General features: G+C 46.7%; 1 long non-coding RNA gene across 1 annotated transcript in view; it reads right to left on the bottom strand.

Moving 5' to 3' along the window:
- The window catches only part of LOC140485794 (uncharacterized), a 53,320-nt gene that overhangs the window by 19,352 nt on the left and 15,323 nt on the right, over positions 1-18,645 (bottom strand). Inside the window, exons 3-4 of the long non-coding RNA XR_011962459.1 lie at positions 10,905-11,041; positions 6,960-7,086 (exon numbers count right to left, since the gene is read on the bottom strand). This is a non-coding gene — a long non-coding RNA (uncharacterized lncRNA). The remainder of the gene's footprint in view (positions 1-6,959; positions 7,087-10,904; positions 11,042-18,645) is intronic.

The following is an 18,645-nucleotide window of genomic DNA, read 5'->3' as shown; positions in this document are numbered from 1 at the left end:
TACCATACAGAATGTAGAACACAGAACAGTACAGCACAAGACCCTTCGGCCATGATGCCATGCCCATCTTTTACCCGACTGTAAGATCAAACTAACTTACTACCCTTCATTTTGCCCATCCAAGAGTCTGTTAAAATGTCCCGTTACACCCACCCACCACTCTCTGTGTGAAGAACCTACATCTGAAATCTCCCCTTACCCATCCTCCAATTACCTTACAATTATGCCCCCTTGTACCATGTATGCCATGGGATAAAGAGGTCTCTCACTGTTCACTCTATCTTTGCCTCACACCATCTTGTTCACCTCTACCAAATCACACCACACTCTTCTTCACTCCAATGAGAAAATCCTTAGCTCCCTCAACCTTTCTTCATAAGACATGCTCTCCAGTCCAGGTAGCATCCTGGTAAATCACCTCTTTACCCTCTCTAAAGCTTCCACATCCTTCCTGTAATGAAGGGACCAAAACTGAACACAATATTCTAATTGGGATCTAAACAGGGCTGTATAGAGCTGCAGCATAACCTCATGGCTTTAAAACTCAATCCCCCAGCTAATGAAAGCCAATACAACATATTCTTTCTTAACAACACTATCAGCTTGGTGGCACATTTGATGGATCTCTGGCCATGAAATCCAAGATCCATCTGTTCCTCCACACTATTCAGCATTCTGCCTTTACCCCTGTATTCTGCATTCAAGTCTCACCTTCTAAAATGGAGCACTTCACACTTTTCCAGACTTGACTTCATCTGCCACTTCTCAGCCCAGCTCTACATCCTGTCAATGTCCCATTGCAACCTCCAGCAGACATCCACACTATTCACCACTCCACCAACCTTCGTGTCATTGGCAAACTTACTTACCCACTCTTCCACTCACACATCCAAGTCATTCATAAAATCACAAAGAGCAGAGATTTTTTGACCTCTCCCTGCAGCAAACCACTGGTCACTGAGCTCCAGGCTGAATGATTTCCATCTGTCATCATCCTCTGTCTTCTATGGGCCAGGAATTCTGTATCCAGACAGGCAGGTTTCCCTGTATCCCATGCTCTGTACTTTCTCAATGAGCCGTAAATGTGTTTTGCCACATTCTCAAAGGATTCAATAAGATTTGTGAGGCATGACCTGTCCCTTACAAAGTCATGATGACTTCCTCTAATCAAACTATGGTTTTCCAAGGAATCATAAATCCTGTCTCCCAGAGTCCTCTCCAACAATCTGCACATCACAGACAGGAGACTGACAGGTCTGTGATTCCCAGGATTATCTCTATTCCCTTTCTTGAACAACGCATGGCTGATTCACCTAACCTGCACATCTTTGGGCTGTGGGTGGAAACCGGAGCACCTGTCGGAAACCCATTCAGACTTGGAGAGAATGTGCAAACTCCACACAGACAGTCGCCTGGGGCTGGAATTGAAATCGTATCCCTAGTGCTGTGAGGCAGCAATGCTAACCACTGAGCCACCGTGCTGCCCCATGTAACTCTCTAGAGCCCTGCTTCTGATCCTTGGTTCCTCAAACATAAGAAAGCTTCCTTCTTACTCTTGACTAGATGTTCTACATCCCTTGGAAAATTATCAAATGCTTTGCTGAAGTTCATGGAGACAATGCCGAGTGCTCTGCCTTCATCTATTTCTTAGCCAACTCCTCGAAGAGTCAATCCGATTTGTGAAACATGGTTTTCCACACACAAAGCCATGCTGACTATCTCTAATCAGCCCTTGCCTTTCCAAATTTATGTAGCTCCTTTCTCTCAGAATCTCCTCCAACATCTTACCCAGCACTGGGCTCACTGGGCTGTGATTTCCTGGCTGCTCCCTGCAGCCTTTAAATGATGGAACAGCATCAGCCACCCTCCAGTCTTCAGGTAACTCATTGTGTCTGTTGATAATATAAATATCTCTGTAAGGGATACTGCAATCTCTTCCCCAGAATCCCACAATATTCTAGGATCGACCTAATAAGCGACTGAGGATTGATCTACCTTTATTTGTTTTAAGATTCCAGCACTTTCTCTTCTCTGTTGAGGATTCTTTCCAAGACATCACTATTTATTTCCCCACGTTCCCGAGCTTCCATGTCTTTCTCCACAGTAAATATTGACAACACTATTTTGTCTAATATCTCACCCACCTCCTGACAGTTAAGGTGCCCTATTCTCTACCAATGTTACTCTTTAGCCCTTATTGAAACTTGTATAAAGGTTTCTGAAAATTCAAATGAACCGTATCCTCGGTACAACCACCCCTACACCGTATCTATTCTACCATTTATATTCTCACCAATAAAAATAAAATGCAACAGATTCAGAAACACATTCTCTTTTTCTTAAAAGCATTTATAAGGGTCCAGTTATTGTTCATTGACATATCCTTTCAAACATATTTCAGCTCCCGACCTACTGTCAGGTTAACATTGTTTGCTTTCAGACTGGCAGCAGAAAGGGTTATGGGAGTTCGTGTTTATCAATCTGAAAAAGGTAGCTTACAGGTTCAACAGGTAATAGATGTTTTGGAAATAAGGAGGGTCGTGGGGATTGAAGGACATTATGGAGATAGGGAGTGATGTGGGGACTGTATGAGATTATGGATACAGAGAGTGCAGTGGTGACTGAAGAACTTTATGGAGATAGGGAGTGCTGTGGGGGCTGAAAGGGTCTAAAGAGATCTGCAGGGCTGTTGGGCCTGAAGGAGGTTGCACAGATCAGGAGGATCATGGGGATTGAAGGAGGTTACTCTGAACGGGAGGGTTGTTGGGTCAGGATGAGATTATGGAGATAGGGAGGGTCGTGGGGCCTTTTGGAGGTTATGGAGTTAGGGAGGTTTGTGGGGAATGATTCAGATTACATGGATAGGAAGAGTCGTGGGGACTGAAGGAGTTTATGGAGAGAGGGAGGGCTGTGGGGACTGAAGGAGGTTATATAGATAGTAAGTTTATAGAGAAGCACAGGAAAGAAAAGCAGGTATCAGCCATTTGACCACAGAGTCAGTCCCACCATTCAATATGATCACGACTGATCATTACCCCAGTACAGTATTCCTGCTTTCACACCTTACTCTGATATTATAGTGACTACTGGCATTTAGTGATACAGCGGGCTGTAGTAACTGGGACAGGGGTGTGGGGTGTGGTGGTGTCTTACAGAGATAGGGAGGGTTGTGGAAGCTGGGACAGCTGACAGATACAGGGCAAGTTTGAGGAATGGGAGGAATTTACAGGGATTTGGAGAATGCAGGGATGGGCCGTGGTAACAATCACAGGGAGGATTTTGGGAGCTCGATCTGAGACGGGTCCAGCTGAGAACAGAAGGGAGTCAAACAGTCAGGACAGACAGGGACAAGGTAAGACTAATACATTAAACTGCATTTATTTCAATGCAAGGGGCCGAACAGGGAAGGCAGATTAACTCAGGGCATGGTTAGGAACATGGGATTGGGATCTCATAGCAATTTCAGAAACATCGCTCAGGGATGGGCAGGGCTGGCAGCGTTATGTTATAGGATACAAATGCTACAGGAAGGATAGAAAGGGAGGCAAAAGAGGAGAGGGAATTACATTTTTGATAAGGGATAGCATTACAGCTGTGCTGAGGGAGGATATTCCCAGAAATACATCCAGGGAACTTATTTGGGTGGAACTGAGAAATAAGAAAGGGATGATCACCTTATTAGGATTGTATTACATACCCCCCCAATAGTCAAAGCGAAATTGCCAAACAAACTTGTAAGGAGATCTCAGCTATCTGTAAGAATAGGAGGGTAGGTATGGTAGGGGATTTTAACTTTCCAAACATTGACTGGGACTGACATAGTGTTAAAGCTTTAGATGGAGAGGAATTTCTTAAGTGTGTACAAGACAATTTTCTGATTCAGTATGTGGATGTACCTACTAGAGAAGGTGCAAAACCTGACCTACTGTTAGGAAATAAGGCAGGGCAGGTGAGTGAGGTGTCAGTGGGGGAGCACTTTGGGGCCAGCGACCATAATTCTATTTGTTTTAAAATAGTGATGGAAAAGGATAGACCAGATCTAAAAGTTGATGTTCCAAATTGGTGAAAGGCTAATTTTGACGGTATTAGGCAAGATCTTTTGAAAGCTGATTGGAGGCAGATGTTCGCAGCTAAAGGGACGGCTGGAAAATGGGAAGCCTTCAGAAATGAGATAACAAGAGTCCAGAGAAAGTATATTCCTGTCAGGGTGAAAGGGAAGGTTGACAAGTATTGGGAATTCTGGATGACTAAAGAAATTGAGTGTCTGGTTCAGGAAAAGAAGGAAGCATATGTCAGGTATAGACAGGATAGATCGAGTGAATCCTTAGAAGGGTATAAAGGAAGTAGGAGTATACTTAAGAGGGAAATCAGAAGGGCAAAACGCAGACATGAGATAGGTCTGACAAATAGAATTAAGGAGAATGCAAAGGGTTTTACAAATATATTAAGGAAAAAAGAGTAACTAGGGAGAGAATAGGGCCCCACAAAGATCAGCAAGGCGGCCTTTGTGTGGAGTCACAGATGATGGGGGAGATATTAAATGAATATTTTGCATCAGCATTTACTGTGAAAAAGGATATGGAAGATATTGACTGTAGGGAAATAGATGGTGACATCTTGCAAAACGTCCAGAGTACAGAGGACAAAGTACTGGATGTCTTGAAACGGTTAAAGGTGGATAAATCCCCAGGACCTGATCAGGCGTACCCGAGAACTCTGTGGGAAGCTAGAGAAGTGATTGCTGGGCCTCTTGCTGAGGTATTTGTATCATTGATAGTCACAGGTGAGGTGCCAGAAGACTGGAGGTTGGCAAAAGTGGTGCCACTGTTTAAGAAGGGTGGTAAAGACAAGCCAGGGAACGAGAGACTGGTGAGCCTGAACTCAGTGGTGGGCAAGTTGTTGGAGGGAATCCTGAGGGACAAGATGCACATGTATTTGGAAAGGCAAGGACTGATTAGGAATAGTCGACAGGGCTTTGTGCGTGGGAAATCATGTCTCATAAACTTGATTGAGTTTTTTGAAGAAGTAACAAAGAATATTGAGGAGGGCAGAGTGATAGATGTGATCTATGTTGACTTCAGTGAGGCATTCGACAAGGTTCCCCATGGGAGGTTGATGAGCAAGGTTAGAACTCATGGAATACAGGGAGAACTAGCCATTTGGATACAGAACTGGCTCAAAGGTAAAAGACAGAGAGTGGTGGTGGAGGGTTGTTTTTCAGACTGGAGGCCTGTGACCAGTGGAGTGCCACAAGGATCAGTGCTGGGCTCTCTACTTTTTGTCATTTACAGAAATGATTTGGATGACAGCATAAGAGGTATAGTTAGTAAGTTTATAGATGACACCAAAATTGGAGGTGTAGTGGACAGCGAGGAGGGTTACAACAGATGGGCCAATGGGCTAACTGGCAGATGGAGTTTAATTCAGATAAATGCGAGGTGTTGCATTTTGGGAAAGCAAGTCTTAGCAGGACTTATACATGTAATGGTAAGGTCCGAGGGAGTGTTGCTGACCAAAGAGACCTTGGAGTGCAAGTTCATAGCTCCTTGAAAGTGGAGTCGCAGGTAGATAGGATAGTGAAGGTGGCATTTGGTATGCTTTCCTTTATTGGTCAGAGTATTGAGTACAGGAGATGGGAGGTCATGTTGCGGCTGTACAGGACATTGGTTTGGCCACTGTTGGAATATTTTGTGCAATTCTGGTCTCCTTCCTATCGGAAGAATTGTTATGAAAGTTGAAATGGTTCAGAAAAGATTTACAAGGATGTTGCCAGGATTGGAGGATTTGAGCTACAGAGAGAGGCTGAACAGGCTGGGGCGGTTTTCCCTGGAGCTTCGGAAGCTGAGGGGTGACCTTACAGAGGTTTACAAAATTATGAGGGGCATGGATAGGATAGGATAAATAGACAAAGTCTTTTCCCTGGGATCAGGGAGTCTAGAACTCGAGGGCATAGGTTTAGGGTGAGAGGGGAAAGATATAAAAGAGACCTAAGGGGCAACATTTTCACGCAGAGGGCGGTATGTGTATGGAATGAGCTGCCAGAGGATGTGGTGGAGGATGGTACAATTGCAACATTTAAGAGGCATTTGGATGGGTATATGAATGGGAAGGGATATGGGCCGGGTGCTGGCAGGTGGGACTAGATTGGGTTGGGATATCTGGTTGGCATGGACGGGTTGGACCGAAGGGTCTGTTTCCGTGCTTGTACATCTCTATGACTCTATCACTCATAGAGGTTATAGAAATAAACTGTGTGGTCGCGTCTGGAGGAGATTAAAGGTATAATGGTTTGTAGTTACCAAATGAAATTACATCATTCGGGACCAGCAGAGTTTACAGAGACTGAGTACATTTTAGAAACAGGAAGAGTTCATAGTCATCATTAGAAATGCAGAAACTAATTTATGAGAGAAGCAGGATCACTCTGCTTTGTGCCCAGAGACAAGGAGGAGTCTACCAGCTGGAGGAGGTTAAGAAGGTACAGAGCTTTTTTGTGGTCATGACGGGGAAGGTTACAGAGATCATGAAGGTCGTAGGAGTTCAAAAAAGTCACAATGACAGGGAGGTTTTTCAGGTCTGGAAAAGACTACACTGACCAGGATTGTTCAAGGAACTGAGGAGTTGTTTTTCTTCAGTTAAGGAGAGATGTGACAGAACCCGGGATTCAAGGCAAAAGCAGAAACTTGGAGAGTCGTAGTGGTAGGAGGAGCTTACAGGGATAGGCAGGATTGTTAGGGCTGATCGAGATAGGGGAAGTGGTATCGATGAAACAGACAATGGAGAAACTGACAAACACAGGGAGGGTTGTGTGAACAATGAATTTACAGACAAGATGGTGATAATGAAGCCTGAGAATTTTCTCATGTTCCTTGCCCAGCATTGTTCCTACATCATGCCCTCAGGGTCTGAATTAAAGTCCACTAACTCCTCCCTGTGCTGTTTACTGTGAGTGATCTTACCGGCTGCAGGATTTACTGAAGGCTCCAGATCTCCCTCTCCGTCTATCTGGCTGACCAACTGTCTTCAATGTGGTGATGGACGAGACAGGAATTGGAAATTCTGCTGAGTCAGGGACATCAGGAATACCTACAGAATACAGAGAAGTGGACAGAATGGGAAATTAGACGAATGCAATGAAGGTTACACATGGAGAATGGCACTGAGTCCCACAGAGATCTGGACATTCCCAGTCTCCATCCATGGCCTGTGCAGTTGCTTCCCTCTGGAGTGGAGAATGCTGTTGGCTCAGGATCTGGAGTAGCTGCAAGAGCGAGAGACACTGATAGAGGCAGCAATTAGACCCACACAGTGAGGGATATCACATGGAGAGAGACTGAGTGATATCACCAGAGTGCTGGAATGTATCAGGATCACACAATGGTATCATCAGAAGTGGTTCTGACCAGTGAGCACTGCTACCAGTACTCAGGGAGGACTGAGCTATTTTATTGGGATAGGCTCCTCTGGTACCAGGATTATGCAGTGTGCTATAAATGGACACAGATGAGAAGGGGGACAGGTCTGAGGTGATTTGAAATTCCCAAGTCCAAAGAGAAAGGTTGATATATTGGAACACCATGGAGATGTGAATGAAGACCAAAAGAAAGAAACAGTAAGGGACTGAGTTTAATTAAAATACGACATTGTCAAATAGATTTGTGACAGGAAATTATTGGTTAAAATATAATAAATGCCATTTCTGCCCCTCACAATTCCTCATACACCACAAGTGACATCACTTCCGCCCCTCACATCATCGCTGATGTCACACACTCAGTGACTTCCATACCCCCCCCCCCACTGCCGTGTTTGCCACCACTTCCGCCCCCACCAACGCCACTCATCTGCATTCTGCTGGCACCACCCCAGGTCCCACCATCACCTTCCCTGCCCCCAGAACCCTGAGGGGAACACCACCCCTGCTCATGACTCCATCCCCATTCCCCCTAACACCACACCCACTCCAGTAACAGGCTCTGTCACCTCCCCCATCTCCACACCTACGCCTGGTCCCAGCTCCCAGTCCTGCTGAGTTTTCACCATTCCCCCTGACCTCCCCCTCACTGAGGACGAATGATCAGTCCTCAGCAAAGGCCTCACCTTTATCCCCCTCCGTCCACACATCAATGAATTTAATACACGCCGTGACATCGAACACTTCTTCCACCACCTAGGCATCAGAGCTTACTTTTACAATGAAGACTCCCACCTATTTTCTGAGGATCCCTTTGCCGGCCTCCAATACACTCCATCCACCTGGACACCCCGCGCTTGCCTATTACCTGTCTTCGATTTCTTCATTTCCAACTTCCACCGAGACATTAACCGCCTCAACCTATCTCCCCCCTCCCCCACTCCAACCTCTCACCCTAACAACGTGCAGCCCTCCACTTCCTCTGCTCCAGTCGCGACCTCACCATCAAACCAGCAGATAAAGGGGGTGCAGTGGGAGTCTGGTGCACTGACTGAAGCCATGATGCCAACTCAAAGACACCTCCTCCTACCACCCCCTCTACCATGACCCACCACCCATCACCAAACCGTCAACTCCCAGACCATACAGAACCTCATCACCTCAGGAGGAGATCTCCCACCCACAGCTTCCAACCTCATTGTCCGGGATCCACACTGCCCGGTTCTATCTCCTTCCCAAGATCCACAAGCCTGACCACCCTGGCCGACCCATTGTCTCAGCATGCTCCTACCCCACCGAACTCATGTCTGCCTACCTTGACATTGTTCTATCCCCCAGTTCAGGAACTACCCACATTCATTCGAGACACCACCCACACCCTCTACTCCTCAAAGACTTCCGTTTCCCCAGCCCCCAACGCCTCATCTTCACAATGGATATCCAATCCCTCTACACCTCCATCCACCATGACCAGGACCTCCAAGCCCTCAGTTTCTTCATCTCCCGACGTCCACAACAGTACCCTTCCACTGACACTCTCATTTGTTTGGCTGAACTTGTCCTCACCCTTAACAATTTTTCCTTCAAATCCTGCCACTTCCTCCAGACCAAAGGGGTAGCCATGGGCACCCGTTTGGGCCCCAGCTATGCCTGTCTCTTTGTTGGCTACGTAGAACAGTCCATCTTCCGTAGTTACAATGGCACCACTCCCCACGTCTTCCTCCGCTACATTGATGACTGCATTGGCACCACCTCGTGCTCCCTCGAGGAGTTTGAGCAATTCATCAACTTCACCAACACATTCCACCCTGACATTAAATTTACCTGGACCATCTCTGATACCTCCCTCCTCTTCCTGGACCTCTCAATCCCCATTAATGACAACCGACTTGACACCGACATTTTTTACAAACCTACCGACTCCCACAGCTACCTAGATTACATATCTTCCCACCATTCCGCCTGCAAAATTCCCAACCCCTATTCCCAATTCCTCCGCCTCTGCCGTACCTGCACCCAGGAGGGCCAGTTCCACCACAGAACACACCAGATAGCCTCCTTCTTTAGAGATCAGAATTTCCCTTCCCACGTGGTAAAAGATGCCCTCCAACGCATCTCGTCCACATCCCGCACCTCCACCTTCAAACCCCACCCCTCCAACTGTAACAAGGACAGAACGCCCCTGGTGCTCACCTTCCACCCAACAAACCTTCCGCAAAGACCATTCCCTCCGTGACTACCTGATCAGTTCCACGCTCTCCAAAAAAACAACCTTCCTTCCTGGCACCTTCTCCTGCCACTGCAGGAATTGCAAAACCTGCGCCCACACCTCTCCCCTCACCACCATCCAAGGCCCTAAAGGAGCTTTCCACATCCAAAGTTTTACCTGCACATCCACCAGTATCATTTATTGTATCCGTTGCTCCCGATGTGGTCTCCTCTACATTGGGGAGACAGGACACCTCCTAGCAGAGCACATTAGGGAACATCTCTGGTACACCTGCACCAATCAACCCCACCGCCCTGTGACCCAACATTTCAACTCCCCCTCCCACTCTGCCGAGGACATGCAGGTCCTGGGCTTCCTCCACCGCCACTTCCTCACCACCCGACGCCTGGAGGAAGAACGCCTCACCTTCAGCCTCGGAACACTTCAACCCCAGGGCATCAATGTGGACTTCACCAGTTTCCTCATTTCCCCTTCCCCATCTCACCCCACCTCCAGCCCTTCCAGCTCAGCACCGCCCTCATGACCTGTCCTAATTGCCTATCTCCTTTCCCACCTATCCATTCCACCCTCCTCTCTGACCTATCACCCCATCCTCACCCCTATTCACCTATTGTACTCTTTGCTACCTTCCTCCACCCTCCTCTCTGACCTATCACCTTCTTCCCCACCCCATTCACCTATTGTACTCTATGCTACTTTCTCCCCATCCCCACCCCCCTCTCTTATTTATCTCCCCACTCTGCAGGCTCCCGGCCTCTGTTCCTGATGAAGGGCTTTTGCCTGAAACGTCGATTTTCCTGCTCCTCGGATGCTGCCTGACCTGCCGTGCTTTTCCAGCACCACTCTAATCTAGACTCTGGTTTCCAGCATCCGCAGTCCATGTTTTTACCTTATTGGAGGAGGAGACTACCGAGATAAGGCATGTTGTAGGCACTGAACCAAGTTACAGGGATAAGGATGGTAGTCTGGAATGCAGTACATTTCAAATATGTGGAGGGACTATCGGGAAGGGAGGAGGTTACAGCGATAGGATCTGTTATAGGAATTAAAAATTATTGAAGACACCGGACCACAAGACATGCCATAGATACACTGTTGCAGAGTAGTGAGTTTTAATATAACAGAACTTACAGTGGGATGGTGATTGAGCCTGGGGGGTGTGTGTGTACTGTGCTCCAGCACTGTATCTGTCATGTTGTGTTAACAGATGTTTGGAGCCCTCTCATTGTTCCTTGCTCTGTGCACTGTGGGTGACCTTACCTCACTACAGGATTTATTGAAGGCTCCAGATCTCCTTTCCCTTTGTCTCTCTCTGGCAGACCAACTGCATTCAATGAGGTGATGGACGATCCACCCAGCAGCTGGGAAAGCTATTGAGTCAGGAGTTTCCTCAGTACCTACAGGAGACAGAGAAATAGACAGAATGGGAAATTAAACAGATGCAGTGAAGGTTACAAATGGAGAATGGCACAGAGTCCCACAGAGATCTGGAAAATGGAGCGATATTAAGTAATAGTCCCAGATTGCTGGAAGATGTCAGGATCACACAATTGTGTCGGAAGAATGGGTTTAGCTTCATGATGCCCTGGTATCAGTGCTCAGGGATGAGCACCCAGTGAGCAGGTGAAGTAATGGCCTAGTGGTATTATTGCGAGAGAATGTATCCAAAACCTCAGCTAATGTTCAGGGGAGGCAGGATTGAATCCCGCCATCTGAAAAGGAGACACTTGAAATCAATAATTTTAAAAATAATAATTAACAATCCACAAATAAGTATGAAACCATTACTGATGTACAACAAATCCAAACACTTGTCCTTTAGAGAAGGACATCTGCCCATCCTCACGTGGTCTGCACGATATACCCACAGCAAAGGATTTGCCTCTCAATTACCCTCTGAAATGGCCGAGCAAGTTTCTCAGTTCAAGGGCTTCTAGGACTGGGCAAGAAAGGCTGGTCATCCAGAGACTCACACATCCCATACCTGATTTTAAAAAAATCTATTAGGATGGTCCCTCTGGAACTGTGCTAGGAGCAGTGTCCTGGCCAATCATGTTGGTAGGTTTATGGACAGGGCATTAAACTGACAGAGAGGATGCCGGGACAGGATTCAAGTGAAAGGATCTTTCCAAAACCACAGAAGAAAGGTGAAGTATGGGAGCAGCATGGGAATGTGACTGAAGACAAGCAGAAAGGAACAGGAGGAGACAGAGTTTAACGAAAATGTTTACGTTGAGGGCGGCACGATGGCACATTGGTTAGCACTGCTGCGTCACAGCACCAGAGACCCGGGCTCAATTCCCGCCTCAGGCAACTGTCTATGTGGAGTTTGCACATTCTCCCCGTGTCTGTGTGGGTTTCCTCCGGGTGCTCCGGTTTCCTCCCACAGTCCAAAAAGTTGCAGGTTAGGTGAATTAGCCATGGAAAATTGCCCACAGTGTTAGGTGTAGGGGAATGGTCTGGGTGGGCTGCTCTTCGGAGGGTCAGTTTTGACTTATCGGGGCGGCACGGTGGCTCAGAGGTTCTCACTGCTGCCTCACAGCGCCAGAGACCTGGGTTCAATTCCCGCCTCAGGCGACTGACTGTGTGGAGTTTGCACGTTCTCCCCGTGTCTGCGTGGGTTTCCTCCGGGTGCTCCGGTTTCCTCCCACAGTCCAAAGATGTGCAGGTCGGGTGAATTGGCCATGCTAAATTGTCCGTAGTGTTAGGTAAGGGGTAAATGTAAGGGTATGGGTGGGTTGCACTTCGGCGGGTCGGTGTGGACTTGTTGGGCCGAAGGGCCTGTTTCCACACTGTAAGTAATCTCATCTAAAATTGTACATCAGCAAATAGATTTGTGACGGAAAATTGTGGAAGAGAATATATTATGTTTTTTTTTTAAACGGACAACGTTGCTGCAATATGGTCGAAGGATTTGTGACACAGAGATAAAAGAGATTTAGACACCAGGGAGACATGGATACAGGGTGAACAAAAATATTCAGTGGTTTGTAATCTTGTGCAAACTCAGGCAAAATGGGCAACGATAGCAATAATGGATAACAAAGGCATTACAGAGAAAGCATTTGGCCTCAGATCATGAAGTAGAGTCAGTCTGAATGTACATTCTGGCTACTACTTGCCAAGGTCACAAGCAGCAGAACAGTTTTAGCCACTGAACAGCATTCCATTGTTCAGCACTGCATTACACACGAACTCATTGGAATTTTTTTAACAAACACATTGTGATAACTTTGGGAAACTTCAATATTTGTATAATCTGGGACAATCACACAGTCACCATTGATATTGGAAGATGAGTTTGGTTAATTTTTTTTCAGTGTTTCTTTGAAAAACACATTGTGCAACTGTTAAGGGACATAACTATCGCAGAGCGACCATGTAATGAAACTTAGTGAATGAGTAATGTCACCTGCAGAGATCCTTCGGGAAATGTGGTAAAGTGCAGTTAAAATAAATAAAGTTTTAAAGTGATTCACAGAAAGGAAATCTGCAATAAATAAAAATAGACAATTACATGAGTTTGACAGGAGAACTGACCAAGGTAAACGCGGGAAACAGACTGAAATATGTGCCTGTAAATGAACAGTGGAAAATATTTGAAGGGACAATGCAAAATACTCAACAAAAGGACATTCAATTGAAACAGTAAAAACCTCAGCAAGAAATTCCCACTGATCCTTTACTCAGGACAAAACGAATCATACTAGATTATGAGGCTGAGAAGATCACCAAAAAGTACTTAAAAGCCTGAAGTGAGAGAGTGTTTTAGGAGTAATTGCAATGGGTCTGCTAGCAGGAGGAGGGCAGTGGGAAGGGGAATCATTGTCAAGGTTTAATGACACGATAGGAACAGGGAGAGATGAATGTGCTGGAGGTGGTGAGAGTGTTACAGAGAGTGGTCAGGGTGTTACAAAGCCAGGACGGATTTCTGCAGCTGGAGGGGTTTGCAGAGGTACGGAGGGACATAGGTATTTTTATTTATTCATTCATGGGATGTGGGTGTCACTGCCTGGAACAACGTTATTTGGCCCCTCTGCTAATTACCTAGAGGGCAGCTCAGAGTCAGTCATATTGCTGTGGGTCTGGAGTCACATGTTGGCCAGACCAGGTTAGAATATTTGATGTCCTTCCCTAAAGGAGGTTAGTGAACTAGATGAGTTCTTCCGACTGATCAACAATGTTTTAATGGTGGCCCCACCAATGTCTTTTACAGCCACAACATGACATCCCAACTCTTACACTTAATGCTCTCCCGAATGAAGGTAACCATCCCAAATGCCTTCTTCACCAGCCTGTCTACCTGTGACACCACATTCAAAGAAATGTGTACCTGGGTCACTGGATCTCTGACTGAAAACACGATCCAGGGCCCGAACAATAACTGTACAAGTCCCACCCTGGTTTGTTCCACCAAAATGGAACACCTCACCTTTATCTAATTAAACTCCATCTGCTATTCTTCAGCCCACTATCCCAGCAGTACTGTTCATCCTGTTGTATCACAGATAACATTCTCCACTATCCACTTTACCACCAATTTCAGTGTCACACAAAACAGTTACTTACCAGGAAGCCAATATTCCCATCCAAACCATTTATCCAAATGACAAACAACAGTGGACCCACTCCACCGCTGATCACATGTCTCCAGCCAGAAAAAAACAACATGCCTCCCACCACCCTCTGTCTCCTACCATCAAGCAAATTTTGTATCCAGTTCACGAGCTCCTCCTGAAAGCCATATCCTTTTTACACTGATCTGAGCTTATTACCCAGTTTACCAGACAGAACACAGAACACAGAACAGTTCAGCCCAAGACCCTTCGGCCATGATTTCATGCCAACCTTTTATCCAACTGTAAGATCAAAATAAACTACATACCCTTCATTTTACTATTATCCATGTGTCTGTCCAAGATTCTATTAAATGTCCCAGATGTGCCTAATTTTACTCCCACCATTGGCAGTCCATCCAACCACCCACCATTCTCTATTCTCTTATCCATCCTCCATTCACCTTAAAGTTACGCCCCCTTGTAATAGCCATTTATGCCATAGGAGGAAAAGTCTCTGACTATTCACTCACTCTGTGCCTCTTATCATCTTGTTCACATCCACAAAGTCACCCCGCCCCCTTCTTCACTCCAATGAAAAAATCCTTCGCTCCCTCACCCTTTTTTGTAAGAACTGCCCTCCATTACAGGCAGCATCTTGGTAAATCTCCTGTGTACGCTCGCTAAATCGTGCGCATCCTTCCTGTAAACAGGGGACCAGAACTGAACACAATATTCCAAGTGTGGTCTCACCAGGACGCTATAAAGATGCAGTAAAACCTCACGGCTCTTACCGTCAATCCCCTTCTAAGGGGAGCCAACACAACAAGTGCCTTTTTAACAACCCTACCAACGTGCGTGGCGATTTTGAGGGATCTATTGACACTGACCCCATGATCTCTGGCAAGTAATCTACCTTTCACCCTGTATTCTGTATTCAAATTTGACCTTCCAGAATGAATCACTTCACACTTTTCCAGATTGGACTCCATCTGCCACTTCCAGCCCAGCTCTGTGTCCTGCCAATGTCCCATTGCATTCTACAACAGCTCTCCACATTCCCCACCACTCCACCAACCTTCACGTTATTGGCAAACTTACTAACCCACTCTCCAACATCCACATCCAAGTCAGTTACAAAATTCACAGAGAGCAGAGTCCCAGAGCTGATTGTTACAGAACCCCACTGGTCACTGAGCTCCAGGCTCAATACTGTCCATCTGCTGCCACCCTCTGTCTTCTCTGGGCCATCCAATCCTGTATCCAGACAGACAGATTTCCCTGTATCCCAATTTTCCTTCTTTTCTGAATGAGCCATCAACATATTCTGCCATATCCTCAAAGAATTCAATAAGGTTTGTGAGGCATGACCTGACCGCTCACAAACCCATACTGACTGTGGCTAATTTAACTATGGTTTTCCAAGTAGTCGTATATCCTGTCTTTAGAGTCCTCGCCAATAATCTGCACACCACAGACATAAAACTAAATCTGTAATTCCCAGAATTCTACCTCCGTAATATGGTCCAAACTCTACAAACGTTCTCTCCTCTCCCATGCTCCCCAGAATGACACTGGAGGGTGGAGGGAGTTACAGAGATAGGGAGGGATATCAGGACACGAGGATTTTGCAGATATTAGGAGGTTTGCAGTGCCAAAAGGAGGCTTCAGTAATTGTGAGGTTTCATGGTGATGAAGGTATTTGAGGAGGGAGGGAGGGAGGGAGGATTGTATGGAAATGAGCGGTTTCATAGTTTAGGTGTTTTGTTAGGACTGCAAAAGGTTACGGAATTGGGGAGGTTTAAGCACTTGAGATTGTTACACAAACATGGTTTTGGTTGCAATGCAGGAAGAGGATTCAGGAAGCTGGAGAGTATGGGGTCTGAACGAGGTTACACAAATGGGAAGAGTTGTCAGGAGTGGAGGTGTTTACAGAGACAGCAATGGCCTGATCTGGAGCAGAGGACCCAGATTGGGAGGGGTGTGGGGACTGGAGGTGATTTCACAGGGAGGGAGGACCATAGACCCACAGGAGGTTACAGAAATGTGGAGAGCTGTAGGGCTGACAGGGGTTCATGGAGTTGGGAATGTTGGGAGGGATAGAGAAGTTTACAGGGATAAGAATGTTTGTAGGCCAGGGCTGAATCACAGACAGGGACTGTTTTAGGGAGCTGAGCAGATTACAGAGATAAAGATATTTGTATCGACTGGAAGAACAAACTGAGATATGCAGGGTATCGTGACTAACGATGTTTATAGACATAGGAAGGATTAGGTTCTGGGGGTTATGGAGGCTGTGGAATCTGGATTTCTTTTCAGAGACTGGGATAGCAATTTTGGTCAGAAACAGTTTCACAGATAAGGGAGCATAGCACAAACAGGAGGAAGTTGTAGAGGAGGGTGACGTTTAAACAGATAGTGGTGTAAGAGCTGGACAAGGTTATGGAGATGGGTAGATGGTGGAGACACAGAAGGAGCTTACATTGACATGGGGGTGATAGTGACAGGAGGGTGTTAAATAGATAGTGCATTTTGTAGGGACCGGATTGGGAGAGGCACAGGCATGGAGTGAGTTCGACAGATCAGGATTACTGCAGAGACCTGAGAGGATTACACTGATAGGGATGGTGGTCGGGTCTCCACAGACTGTTGGTGTTTAGGGACTGGAAGAGATTTGGTAGATAGGGAGGGATGTAAGAGCTGCAGGAGCTTATGGAGAGTTGGAGCAACTGCAGAAGTAGGTTTCTCAGACAGGAGTAGGTTATAGATAGTGAGGGTTGTGTGGTCTGAGTAAGTCAAAAAGAGGAGAGTTTTCTCGTCTGGAAGAGGTTACACTGACAGGGACAGTTGAAGAGACTGAAGCAAAAATGCATGGAGAAGGTTACACAGATCGGGAGGAGAGTAGGGGCTGAAGGTGAATACACAGACATGGAGAGTTGTATTGTTAGACGGAGCTGAGAGGGATAGGGTCCGGTGTAGGGATTTACACAGATAGAGAAGGTTGTGTGTTTTGGAGAAGGTTATACTGATACAGACAGTGTTAGGGAGTGTTTAGTGGACTACAGAGGAGCTCAGAGAGAATGTATTGTGGGGAGTGGAGGAGATTACAGACACAGGGATGGCTGTCGGGTTGAAAAGAGCTTCTACTGATCCTCAGTGCTGTAAGGCTGGAGGGAGATTATAACAGCGAGTTGTTGCCAAGACTTAATTTCTTCACTGATATAGAGCAGGTCTCAGCATGTAACTGTCAAAGGGAAGTTGAGACAGTCCAGATTAGTTTTCAGAGACACAAATGTTTATGGGAGTTTCAAGAGGGAACAATGATTGGGAGTGCTGTACCAAATGGTAATAGTTATAGGGAGGGTTCTAAAAGCAGGAAGAGGTGACAGACATATCGATCTTTGTAAGGACTGGAGAAGGTTACATAGGCAAGGAGTGTTTTAGAGTCTGGAGGAGATTACTGTGTTGAGGAGAATACTGGGGATAAGGCAAGGTGTAAGAGACGGGGATGGTTGACAGTGCTGGACGATAACCTGAATAGAATCGCCATCGTGTGCAACCAGGCCATTCGGCCCAACCAGTCCATTCCAAAACTCTGAAGAGCATCCTACCCAGACCCACCCCTCTACCTATACATTAAACCCTGAATTTCTCGTGGTGAACTTATTTAAACCACACATTCCTGAATACCACAATCAATTTATGATGGCCAATTCACTGAAGGTGCAAATTTTGGACACACACACACACACACACAGTGAGGGAATACACGCAGACACACAGTGAGGGAGGGACACATACGCAAATCGAGGGAGGGACACACACACACACACACGAAGCGAGGGAGGGACACACACACACAACGAGGGAGGGACACACACACAGCGAGAGAGGGACACACATACACAGCGAGGGAGGGACGCACATACACAGCGAGGGAGGGACACACATACACAGCGAGGAAGGGACACACATACACAGCAAAGAAGGGACACACATACACAGCAAGGAAGGGACACGCGCACACACACAGCGAGGGAGGGACACGCGCACACACACAGCGAGGGAGGGACACGCGCACACACAGAGCGAGGGAGGGACACGCACACACACAGAGCGAGGGAGGGACATGCACATACACAGCAGGAAAGAGACACACACAGACATGCAGCGAAGGGACACACACACACACACTCACAGACAGTGAGGGAAGGACATGCACACACAGCGAGGGAGGGACACGCTGAGACACGCAGTGAGGGAGGGGACATGCACATACACAGCGTGGGAGGGACACGCACACAGCGAGGGAGATACACACACACACTCACACAGCGAGGGAGGGACACGCACAGACACGCAGTGAAGGGAAACACACACAGATACACAGACAGAGAGGGAAGGACATGCACACACAGCGAGGGAGGGACACGCTGAGACACGCA

The sequence above is a fragment of the Chiloscyllium punctatum genome, chromosome 14 (genome assembly GCF_047496795.1).
Source record: "Chiloscyllium punctatum isolate Juve2018m chromosome 14, sChiPun1.3, whole genome shotgun sequence".
Classification (NCBI taxonomy): domain Eukaryota; kingdom Metazoa; phylum Chordata; class Chondrichthyes; order Orectolobiformes; family Hemiscylliidae; genus Chiloscyllium; species Chiloscyllium punctatum.
Note: the sequence above shows the minus strand (reverse complement) of the source record. Positions and strands in the feature narration are given on the sequence as shown.